Here is an 11,813-nt window from a genome sequence, read left to right on the forward strand (position 1 = left end):
GGGAATCTAGTAGTTGTCAAACCATGAGGCTGGAAGTCTCAACAATGCTAGTCTGGCACTGAGGGCCTGAAGAATTCCAGGAGAGCTACTGGTTTCTGATGGAAGCCTGAAGCAGTCAGTTCTAATATTAGTGAAGGAAAGCTACAGTGACTCCCTAGCAAGAGAACTTCTTAGCAAGAGTGAGGACACACAGTCAAAGAGCTTTCATGTCCTTTTATCTGGGCAGCCAGCAAAAGGTTCCTCCAGATTAGAGTGGGTCTTCCTGCTTCAGATAATCTGATAAAGAAAGCCCCTCACAGGAGTACCCAGTGGCTTGTATTTTTAATACAAGTTGATCGCAAATACAATCACACTATGCAAATGTTTTAGTGAACACTGCTAATATCTATTCCCTTAGCCATGCTTTCTCTTTGAAAATTCTTTGTGAATTTCATACATGAATACAATACATTTTTATCATATTCATCCACCCATATTCCCCCTTCAACTTCATGTCATGTCCATATATACATATGTATACATACATACATATATTACATGTGACAATATAAATATATATTATACATGTAATTATATGTAATATATATTGTTGTTGAATATTGCAGTTCTCATTTTAAAGGGAACAAAAAATAGTTTATTCTGGAACTATTTTTATTTTTTTTATTTTTTTATTTATTTTATTTTATTTATTTATTTATTTATTTATTTGGTTTTTTTCGAGACAGGGTTTCTCTGTGTAGTCCTGGCTGTCCTGGAACTCACTCTGTAGACCAGGCTGGCCTCGAACTCAGAAATCCACCTGCCTCTGCCTCCCAAGTGCTGGGATTAAAGGCGTTCGCCACCACCGCCCGGCTCTGGAACTATTTTTGATGACCATTGGCCCTGGAACAGAGATTTAGGTTATCACAATTTCTATGCTCCAACATGGAGGCAGTTTCATAAAGTTTTTATCATTTTACAGAACAAAGAAAGTCATGAATCAAGGCAAGTTTAAAATACATTGGTGGTTCTCTCAGAGAGAACGTTACAGGAAGATGGGGAAACTTGTCTTTAGGAACAAGATGCTATCTGATGACGTCTTTGGCTTTTAGATTGGTGGAAGCTTGAGTCTGCTAAGTTAATAGATTCCAAGACGTTTTTAATTGTCGCAAGATACTAGTTCAGATACAGAGGTGGGCAAAGAATGGTGGTTCCAGAGAACTAATTAGTGTAGGATAAGGTAATTGGGCTCTGGACATGCCACATTCCAATCTTCCCACAGCACTAAACTCTAATCAGTCAATCAGTTTCTACAGCACAACTTTTTTCCAGGAGTTTTGTCCACAGCCTATATAGCCCACTGAGTCCAGTTAGTTTTGTCTATACGCACATGGATGTAGCACCTCTTGTCTTTTGGATCAGTGACCATGTCCCCGAAGAAAACTGGCTACTTTTCCCAAAGCACCCATTAACTACCTGTGGCTCCACAACTAAGAGTGGGGCCTCATGAACGTATCCTTCATCTTTGCTTTCATGTCGGCAGATGTGGTCTTTTGTAGGTCTTGTGAAGGTAGCCACAGCTGTAGCAAGTTCGTAGGTACAATATCTGTGTTCTATCCTGAAGATATATCACAGTAGTCCTCCTGGTCTCCTGGCTCTTACATTCTTTTCATCCCCTCTTGAGTGATCTTCCCTGTGCTTTAAGGACCAAAGGAGCGGTGTGAATGGTTCATTTGGGTATGAACACTCTATGGCCATTTATTCTCTGCATGTTGACTGGTTATGAATGAATATCTACATTAACCACCATGTATTGCAAAAGGGGAGTTTCTTTGACCAAAGTTGAGAGTAACACTCATCTATGGTTATAAGAATAAGTATTTAGAAGGCAGTTGAATAAATGTCAATTAATTTAAAATGGTGGTGATAGATTCTCCCTTATCCTCTAAAACCCCTCAAGCCTTGGATTCTTAGCCAAACTTACAATATGGGCTCCCTCCTCTTGAATGAGCCTTAAATTGAATTAGACATCTGTTGGTTACCCCCCAAATATCTGTGCCATTATTGCACTATTGGGCATGTCTTGCCAGACTGAGTATTATTGTATCACAGTGGCTCATTCTTTCTTATTGAATGTTTCTTACTGGTTCAAGCAGTTTCCTGAAAGACAGGCAGAAACTTGATCTCCGAGAAGTCTGTATTGTCTGAATACTAGAAGATTGTTCTAGAAAATTCCAAGTGCCTTTTATTGGCTCAGTTATAGCAAAGCTCACTGGGGAAGAATAAAAGACAACAAAGAGGTGTCATCCAGACTCCCCATATACTCCCTCCTCTGGCCACAATCTTCCTTTGCAGTGAGATTGGATCAAAAAACAAACAAACAAACAAACAAAACCAAAACCAAACCAAAACAAACAAACAAAAAAAAAAACATTAGCTCAATGCATTCATAGTATCAGTAGAAGTCTTTTCCCTGCTCTAGCTGCCTTGAGAATTCTTGCCGTGTTGTCTGGAAATATGAGAATGTCTGCCATTTGACTGGCTTCTGTGTTTTAAGATTTCTTAATCCACAGCACTACAAGCAGAAAACAGCATTGCCTTTGGAGTGAATGAGGATTCTAATTATTAATAGTCTAAAGGCATACGTTAGAAGACTTCAGAGAAGTAGAGGAAAGCTGATCTTCTAACCACTAACACTTCTCATCGTTCAGACCACAATAAGAAAGCTGGCTTCCTATTTCCTTCAATGGCAAGATTTATCAAAGGCGGCCAGCCTTACTCATCCGTGCTCTGTACAGGAAGGGCTGACAGGAGCAGGGCGTTGTGAAAAGCTGCAAGAAAACACTGGGTGCAAATTTTCTCTGATTCAATATGTAGGGTAAGAAACTCTGAATAGCAAACGAATGTTGGTCATCTGGCTTGGAGCTCAGAGAAGCACAGGGTGGGTTCCTAAATGTTTCATCGTCAGTATAGATGCTTCTTTAATGGGCCATAGCATGGGACAAAACCATCAAGAGGACATAGAGATTACCATCAATTGCTATCAGATGACTGCTAATCAGACTGCTAATGGCAAGTGCTCTTAGCACAGCTTTATTGCTCCAAGTTGAGGCACTGATGTATCTCTGTGAGGTTTTCTGTTTGTTTGTTTGTTTGTTTGTTAATAAGTCACTTTGTACAATGCCAATGTGATGTACATTGTAATTTTGCCTGCATTGGGCCATTTATATAAAAAGTAACTTCTCATTTCTTTGGTGTAGGAGACGGCATTTGGGACCTAACCAAGGACACATCTGTAGCATCTTGAGCTTTAACAATTAACAAGATAGGCATCAGTTTTTCCACATCAGTGAGGAACTGCCCATATCTTCTGAGCAATAGGAAGGGCTCTCGCTGGGCGTGGTGGCGCACGCCTTTAATCCCAGCACTTGGGAGGCAGAGGCAGGCAGATTTCTGAGTTCGAGGCCAGCCTGGTCTACAGAGTGAGTTCCAGGACAGCCAGGACTACACAGAGAAACCCTGTCTCGAAAAAAAAAAAAAAAAAAAAAAAAAAAAAAAAAAAAAAAGGAAGGGCTTTCAACCCAAATGAACACAGACCATTTCCACACACAGGGTGGGATTCCCAGGGCCTGGGGTGAACAGCCCCAAGTCTATTTGTGAGAAGAAAAGGGCTTCTTTGCACTTTTATTTCTCTAAAAAAAGAAAAAAAAGTGATTTTTAGTCACTCAGATTTGAATCTGATTTCTCAGTGATTATCTTCTTGTTTGAATTCTAAATCCACTGTATTTTGCTGGACTCCAGCTCACTGAGACAGAAGCCCAAGGCAGATGATGATGGAAAGAGAAACAGAGCAGGAAACAGGGAGATTCCTTAATGCTTCCTTCCCATCAGAACCCGCCCAGTCAGAGAAAGAGATAAATAATAGCTGATGAGACACTAAGTCTTCTCTTGACCTCCTTTTTTTTTTTTTCAGTACCATGAGAGTTTCCAATTTGATTTTATTCCTCTCCCACCTCTAAATGAAGGCATGCCTGTAAAGTGTGGTGTAGTAAAGTTGGAATAAGGATGAGGATGGGAGTAAAGATGAGAAATACAATTCCCAGTGAACCTCAATTCCTGTGTTTGTAACTAGGTTAGTTGCATCAAGGAAGCAGGTAGGAAAGCTGGGCATCCATTCTTCTTTGGCACCCTCCGTCAGAGCCTGGGGTTCCTAGGAAAGAGGAAATCCTTCAGTATCACACAGATTATCTTCCCTGCCGCACTGAGACAACCCCAAAGACCTGTATCATACTGTCCCTGATGGTTCACAGTTGGAAGCCTGATATGTATGGGCACCAACAGCTAGCAGTTTTGAAGAGAAAATAACCAACAAATAAACCAAGATGAATGATTGGGCTTGTTTACTTGGCAGTTCGCTGCTCAGAACTGGTCTGTTCACCTAGGAATGGGGTAGAATATGCTGCCCTTTTAAGTCTGTAAACAAACAGCTCAAGCTTGTAGACTTCTATATTGCTATGGGGCTAAGGTGCCAAACACACTTTCTGATTTTTCCCTTCCTCCCTGCAGAGGCAAGCATCTTGAGCAATGTTTATTTCTTGAGAGAAAATTTTCTAAAGCTAACATCTTTGTACTTCTGAAGTACCCCATGACTAATTAAACCACCCCAGCTAGAACATCAGATCATCCGCTACAGTGTACCACCAGCACAGTCGGAAGGTTCCGTTGAAATCAGTAATAGAGTTTTGTACCTCCGATAGACCCTTAGAAATAAATAGTCCTGGTATCAGACCATGCAGTCTTCTCATCTCACCTCTACCACTACCACCACCACCACAATCTGGGAAGCCCATAATCAGTTATTTCTCACAATGGTCAGTGGGGTGGTGAGTAAGCCAAAACCACCAAACTTTTCTATGTATCAGTTAAGAAGCCTGGCACTGTAAGTAAGAAATGTCTCTACTCATCTGGCTTAAACATAAGAACTTGTGGATTCTATATAACAAAGCAGCTCCACAAAGCCACCAAGGATATTAGGATGATGGTTTCCTCTTTCCACTGTGTCTCAGTTAATTTCTATCACTGTAATTAAAAGCAACTTGAGGAAGAAAAAGGTTTATTTCACATTACATGTCCTGATCACTGTCCATCATGAAAGGTGGTCAGGGCAAGAACTCAAGGCAGTAACCAGAAGGCAGGAGCTGATACAGAGGCATGGAGGAGTGCTGCTTACTAGCTTGCTCCTTATGGCTGACTCAGCCTAATTTCTTATAGAACCCAGGACCAAATCCCAGTGGTGGCATGACCCACAATAGGCTAGGCCATCCCTAACAAATCACTAATTAATAAAACCACCACAGTCCTGTCCACAAGCCAATCTAACAGCATTTTCCCAACTTGGACAAATGACTCTAGCTTGTGTCAAGTTAACATAAAAAGCTAGCTTTCCCAAAGTGTAATATCAGCATACTGGCCTCATCTTGAGAGGGTGTCCCAGAGTCTCACAAGATGACCTCTGCATCAGAGACAAACAGCAGTGTCCAGTCAGTTAACAGGATTGTTGGCCTTTATTTATTTATTTATTTATTTATTTATTTATTTATGGGTTTTGTTCATTGGAAATAGGGGCTCACTGTGTAGCCCAATTTTGTCTCAGGATAGTCTCACCTTGAAGATTCTTTTATCCCTTTCAAGAAGGAGGAGCACTTTGCTGGAACACTCTTACCAGACACCCTCCCCCATGACTGCCATCAGGCTCAGATTTTAACAAGGAAAATTCTAGTGGGATTGGCTGAGGACAGTCAGGACTTTACTAGGTCACCTGAGGAAAACCTGAAAGCTGGTAGAACAGGAAACAGCTGACTCATGAGGCTCAAACATGCACCAGCTTCAAAAGCCAACGAATCTAGAGACCATGGAATTGTCTAGAACTAGTTTTTCCTTTCAAAACCATGATTACCATCTTCACAAGTCTGAGATATGTAAGGGGAAGTGGCAAGAAGAGCAGAGAGCGCCCACACCTTCCCCAAGGCTACTGCTTCCTCACCCACAAACTGTCCAGCTCCTACCTATTGTACTAGCATAGCATTTTGTTTTCAATGCTTATTTTCCTTTCTTCAATGTCTCTAGGAAAGTAATATGATCTGATATTTCCTCAATGGCTGACTGGATAGAACATCTAGGAGCCTGTGATTATTCCAACCCATCGCATGCCTACCTTCTCTGCCCTGTACAGATGCATTGTTCTCTAGAGTCTGTGGAAGCAAACAAGTGCAGATCCAGATGGACAACCACGAGCCATAGCCTGTTCTTGAACAAAACCACACTGATCAGTATCTCAGATTCCAGCACTCACATCCCAGCGCTTATCTATCCTCTACCAAGCCCTGTAAATTGTTTTTCTTCAGTACAGAGGCCATAAAGAATTTCTTGTATGTTTCACTAAACACTAATTATATTTCCTAGAGAACATCACGGTTTTAGAGGTCATTTGTAGAAATAACAAATCAGGGTGTCTGTTGTTGGGCAAACCTGTGTTCTCATCAACCTGAATTATTTACAGCTTGCTGCATTTCCTAGGCTTTCTTGCTCTATAGCCTGCAAGCTGCTAACAACTTACTGCAGGGGGAGTGTCTTTCTGAACAAGCCAGCAGAGAAAGAGAAATTAAGATCCTTTAAATGCAGAGTTAGAAAAGAATGTAAACACACAACAACATGCTTAGAGGCACCGCTCCTTCACGAGGGAAAGAACACCCAAGGTGCCAGAAACCAATGTGGAATCAAAACAAGAGGGGAAAACCCATAGTGCCAAAACAAACAATAAGAAAGAGTTGGAAGCATATGAAGCTGTGTCACCAGAGCCAGAGGGGCTGGCATAGTGTGCAAAGGGGAAGGATACGGTCTGTGAATACAGACCGGGCACAATGTGCAGAGGGAAGGCCCGGATCTGTGGAACACTGCACTGGGTCTTGGGAACAGGGTTCCGAACAGCTGGATCACCTGAAAATGATGGTGCCTCCCTGCAAGGGTGGACTTGAAAACATCACATGGTCAACAGCATGCTATAGAAGTTATCTGTTCCCATTTGTGGTTTGGGTGACAATATAATTCTTCCCTGCAGGAAAACAAAATGGAAAGCAGGCCCATGCAAGTGGACTGGAAAATCGGTCAGATCCTGAAATCTGCCTGGTTTTAGTCAGAAAGAAACTGCAGCTCTTTCTTTACCTGATGGAGTCTGGGAGTTTCAGTGAGCACTACCCCATTTCAGGGACTCCCCACTCTAAGAAAGCTTTATACTCAAGAGAGGCTAATTCAGACCAGCTCAGTCTCACAGCCCAAGCCATAGGGGAAAGGATGAGTGGGCAGGAGATAAGTCCACAAGGAAAGCAATAGGCTGAAGGACACACCGCCATGTGTGAGAGCCAGCAGAGAATACTGAAACTGTGTGCATGTGTGCATGTGTACATGTGTATCTATGCCGAGAAAAGCTAAGAATTCAACAGCAGTGTGAGGAAATTTGAAACCGAACCAATATGACTATGTATTTGCTACTTTCTCTTATAAATTTTCATTTGTAAATTTTCATGTATATTTATTTACTTACTTAGACAGAAACACAGAGACATACCTGCCATAGTGTTCATATGGTGGTTAGAGGCCAACTGAAGTTAACTTTTCTTTCTTGACCACGTGGGTCATAAGAACAAAACTCATGTCATCGGGTTTGGCAGCAGGTACCTTTAAGGACCAAGCAATCTCTTCAAACCTCTCTTGTAAATATTGATGTTGTATGGAGATTACAGATTAATAATTGTTATATCTAAGCCTGGTAAATATTCCCTTTTATTGCTAATTTAACAATATTTATTCTTTAAAATGTACTTTATGCATAGCAGTTTCATTCAGTTAAATTTTTTCTTAAAAACAAAATTAGTATGCAAACTTAGGCAATCTACGTCTTCAAAGGGGTACGTGAAAAAGTTGACTTTGTCTTTGAGGTAGCCTTCTTAACTTGAGATCCCCGTCCCGGCCTCTTGAACGCTGAGAGTACAGGTGTGCACCACCATACCAAGCACATTAGGCACTACTAGATCCAGTGGATCCTTGCCACATGATGTCCTTGCTAGGAGCATCCCATTGAGGAATATATAGATTCAGAGCACTTCAGCTGGGTTCTTGTTTAGTGAGTTCGTTCTTTGTAATGAGAGATACCAGAGATAATCATTTGTATGTGTCAGGGTTCTCTGGAGGAACAGACGTGATAGAATGAATACATTTTGGAGAGAGATTTATTAGATTGACTTACCCAATACTGTTTTGGTAGTCCAACAATGGCTGTCTTTACACTGGATAGGCCGATGTCCAGAAGCTGTAAAGTGTATTCCTCAGTGACCTGGTGCTGAAGGCCTGGAGGGTTCTGGAGAGCAACTGGTCTGTGATCCATGTTAGAAGCCTAAAGAAGCTGGGTTCTGATGCCAGTAGAAGAATGTAACAGCCTTACTGGTAGCATCGCTGCAGTTGAACATGCAAACAGGGTAGATGAACTCACCATCAAGATGTGAAGGTGTACTGGTTGCTTTTGCCAACTTGACACAAACTTAGACATACCTCAGGAGAGAAAAGTTGAGAACATGCCTCCTTAGGATTAGTCTGTAGGCAAGTCTGTGAGTATTGTCTTCATCAGTGGAGGCCTTGCTTCCTGTGGGTGGCACCATCCCTGTGTAGCAAGCCGAGCAAGCCATAGGAAACAAGCCAGTGAATAGCATTGGTCCATGGCTTCTGCATAAGTTTCTGTCTCCAAGCTACTGACCTGCTCAAGTGCCTGCCTTGACTTCCCTCAGTGATAGGGTGTGACCTGAGAGGTATAGTCTAGAATAAACCCCTTCCTCTCCAAGTTGACTGTGGACTTGGTGGCTTTACACAACAGTAGAAGTCCTGAGACAGAAGCAAGGAGGAAAAAGCAAAACAAAGCCAAAAAAAACAAAACAAACAACCACAAAAACCCAAAACCTTCTCCTTTGGACTTCCTTTATTTTCCTGCCATCATCCACATTTATACTTCATGTCATCACATCAATAAAATCTCTCACAGGCATCCTTATCAGTGTACCAGATCCAGTCAGGTTGACAGCCAAGATTAACCCACACAGGATTCATGTTAGGCATAGTTCGTATTGAGTCAATGCTATCTTTAAATCAGTTCCTTACTTTCAACTTTTTATCACCATGTAGAATGTAGCATTTGTAAGAAATGGGTAGATTCACAGCCTAGAGTCTTCAACTTCTAACTAAGGAATTCACTTCATTTAGAAGTATCATGATTGCTAATAGATTTGATGTTTGTCTCATCTGTGGCAATATTCCTTCTCTTATTCCACATTTCTCTTTGTCATCTTTTCCTTCTTGATATTATTCTAAGGATGATTTGCAGGCTCTGTTCAATGAAGGTCTTAACAGAATAGTAAACATAATACTGTTAGACTCTACTAAAGACTTCTTCGTGGGACTTAAAACGTATATTAACATTAACAACAATAGATGGATTAGCAAAAAATAATAGCTTAGATGGTTTTGAAGATGAAAGAAAAAGAGGAGGAAAGGAAAAAGGATTTACCTTCTCAGATTGAAGACTGGCTATAAAGCTAAATAATAATGTGGCATCGCTCCTGTGGTAGACAAAGACAGAGCCAAGACATAAGGGAACCCTCTCCCTAAGCCTCCTTTGCATCCCCACTCAACACAAGTATATGGATATCAATGTATCACAAAAGTGACATTTCAAGAAAATGGGAAAATTGTGTATTTGTTATACAATGCTAGGACAATTAGGTACCTAAATAGATAATTAATTTTAAGAGGTGAAATTAGATTTTTTTATTAACTCCATGAAAACATACACATACAGAATGCCAAATGAACTAAGATTTAATTTGAAAAAACTCCCCAAACTAAGCACTTCAGAAAAAACAAAACAAAACAAAGAATAACATTGTCATTGGAAAGAATTGTATGGCACACAGAGAGCGAGCACGTCCATGGGTGAGCACAGATGCGTGCACAGATGTGCATGTGTCCCTGTCTGTGCATGTGGGAGCCAACAGCAACCTCGGGGGTGGTTTGGGAACCATTCATCCTTGCTATGCTTTAGATGGAGCCTCTTTGTAGGATGCAGCCTCCTCAACTCTGCCCACCTCCACCCACCCAGCACTGGGATTACCATGCCCAGGTGACTCCTTGGGCTTTGGGGATCAAACTGAAGTTGTCATTCTTCCATAGCAGGCACTTTACCAACTAAGTTATCTCTTCCGTCCATAGGAAGTAATTTCAACAGCAGGATGTGTGTGATGGAAAGGAAAACACTGACAAATTTGTATTTAAAAAATTAAAGCCCTTTTTGAGAATTTCATATATGAACACTGTATTTACATAATTTTCCCCTTTCTCTCCTTCCTCCCATTTTTCCCAACCCCCCATACTTTTTGAATACATCTTATTGCTTAATTATTGTTTATATATGTATACATGTATACGTATATATGTTTATATAAATATTGATAAATAAAGCGTTTTGGGAAAAAAAAATTAAAGGCAATGTATTTAATTGTTTATTGTTTAATCTAGACAGAGCCTGGCTATGTAACCTAAACTGGCTTCATAATCATTTTCCTCCTGCCTCCAGAGTTTGGGAATTATAGATATATTCCACCATATCTAGAAAAGTTTTTTTTTAATTTAGGAATATGAATCCAAGCATGGTGGTATACACATGTAATCTCAGCACTTGGGAGGCTGAGACTCAGTGAGGTCCTATCTCAAGATAAAAGTGAGGGAAATGGTTAGTAGAGATAGCTCAGCAGGTAAAATGGTTGCTGCATAAGCCGGGCAACCTCAGCTTGGTTTCCCCATCTCACAGGAAGGTGGAAAAAGAGAAAGGTCTCCAAGAAGTTATCCTCCGACCTCACATACACCATGGTGAGCATGCACCTCACCCCTAATCCACACATGCCATATACACATATACACATTATACAACATAATAATGATGTTTGAGGCTCATGAGTAAGGCCAGGAGAAGATATTTGCAATCTCTTTTAACAGAGATATAATCATCTATAAGAAATATTACAGATTAATGCAAAAATACTATAACTCAACAGAAAGCTTTGTTCAGTAACTATGGAACTCTGCAGAAGAAAGGGGCAATCAATAAGAACATGGGACTAGGCTCAACCTCACTAGTGGAGAGAGAGAGAGAGAGAGAGAGAGAGAGAGAGAGAGAGAGAGAGAGATTGATTAAAGCAAGTGTGAAAGACCATATAGGCAAAAGAATGAAAGAAAGAAAGAAAGAAAGAAAGAAAGAAAGAAAGAAAGAAAGAAAGAAAGAAAAGAAAGAAGGAAGGAAGGAAAGGAAGGGAAGGGAGAGGAGGAAAAGAAGAGAGAGAGAGAGCAAACAGAGACAGTGAGTTTGGAGAAATGTGAGGAAGGAAGATGCTTTCTGTTCTAAGGGAAATGTGTTGGTGGAGGAGGATGCTGGAATGCTAGAGGAAAACGTGAGTCTGTAGAGAAGTTCACTGTGTGGTCATCTCTATGGGAAGAACACACCCAGCATGCACAGACACATGATGACATCACTGAGAACCAAAGACAAAGAAAGCAAATATCAAAAGAAAAGAAGCACATTAGACTTGTTAGAACGACAAAGCCCCATGTGGCAATTACATGTTATAGTGAGCTGGATTAACTACATTAAAAATATTCAGCATTCGATCATTAGTATAACCCCAAAGAAACAACAACGTGGATGCAAATGTTGATAGTGACATCATTCATAAGAGCCA

The 11,813-nt window shown here is 40.8% G+C and overlaps 2 long non-coding RNA genes across 2 annotated transcripts; both read right to left on the reverse strand.

The window, feature by feature from the left end:
* Window positions 1–828: 828 nt before the first annotated feature.
* On the reverse strand, window positions 829–6,287 carry LOC143441187 (uncharacterized). The gene is made up of 3 exons (XR_013108416.1): window positions 6,194–6,287; window positions 4,088–4,189; window positions 829–1,677 (listed from the first exon to the last, which is right to left on the reverse strand). It is a non-coding gene; the product is annotated as an uncharacterized LOC143441187 (long non-coding RNA).
* Window positions 6,288–7,611: 1,324 nt separating this feature from the next.
* Window positions 7,612–8,695, reverse strand: LOC143441188 (uncharacterized). Its single transcript, XR_013108417.1, has 3 exons — window positions 8,584–8,695; window positions 8,282–8,487; window positions 7,612–7,713 (listed from the first exon to the last, which is right to left on the reverse strand). It is a non-coding gene; the product is annotated as an uncharacterized LOC143441188 (long non-coding RNA).
* Window positions 8,696–11,813: the final 3,118 nt, after the last annotated feature.

Source organism: Arvicanthis niloticus, chromosome 2 (genome assembly GCF_011762505.2).
Source record: "Arvicanthis niloticus isolate mArvNil1 chromosome 2, mArvNil1.pat.X, whole genome shotgun sequence".
Classification (NCBI taxonomy): Eukaryota; Metazoa; Chordata; class Mammalia; order Rodentia; family Muridae; genus Arvicanthis; species Arvicanthis niloticus.